General features: G+C 35.2%; 1 non-coding gene across 1 annotated transcript; it reads left to right on the top strand.

Annotated features, from left to right (window-relative positions):
• The first annotated feature begins 220 nt into the window (after window positions 1-220).
• Window positions 221-292, top strand: TRNAC-GCA. The gene has a single exon. It is a non-coding gene; the product is annotated as a tRNA-Cys (tRNA).
• Window positions 293-534: the final 242 nt, after the last annotated feature.

Raw genomic sequence — 534 nt, forward strand, 5'->3', positions numbered from 1 at the left:
GTAGGTGCTCCAGTTATGATTTTTCTAAGTGTCATATTTAACCATCACATACTTTTGGCAGATTTAACTGCATCAACTGGAAGCACATATTTTCTGTTTTTACAATTAAGAACCCTTTAACTCATGCATACATAGTTCTATTTGTTTTTTAAACACCTTTATTAAATTATTACTTAAGACATAGACACACATACATTAACAGAAATTAAAACAAATCATAGGGGGTGTAGCTCAGTGGTGGAGCATGTGACTGCAGATCATGAGGTCCCTGGTTCAAATCCGGGTGCTTTCTGCAAGGCTAGGCTTGTAAGAGCCTCAGGGCCAATAGCCTAGTAACTTCCTATGATCCTATAATATTTTTTTCATTGCATTATATAGTTCATATAATCTCTTTCATTTTAACAACTGTTATGCACTCTGACATTACATAAACTGTACAATTTCTGCCTTCTCTTAAACCGCACTCCTCATCCTAAACATTATTATGCATGCATTGTTCCCACAATCTCAGCTTTTCTATGTAATTTGCTCCTT

Source organism: Protopterus annectens, chromosome 2.part1 (genome assembly GCF_019279795.1).
Source record: "Protopterus annectens isolate FY-2018-M chromosome 2.part1, PAN1.0, whole genome shotgun sequence".
NCBI lineage: Eukaryota > Metazoa > Chordata > Ceratodontiformes > Protopteridae > Protopterus > Protopterus annectens.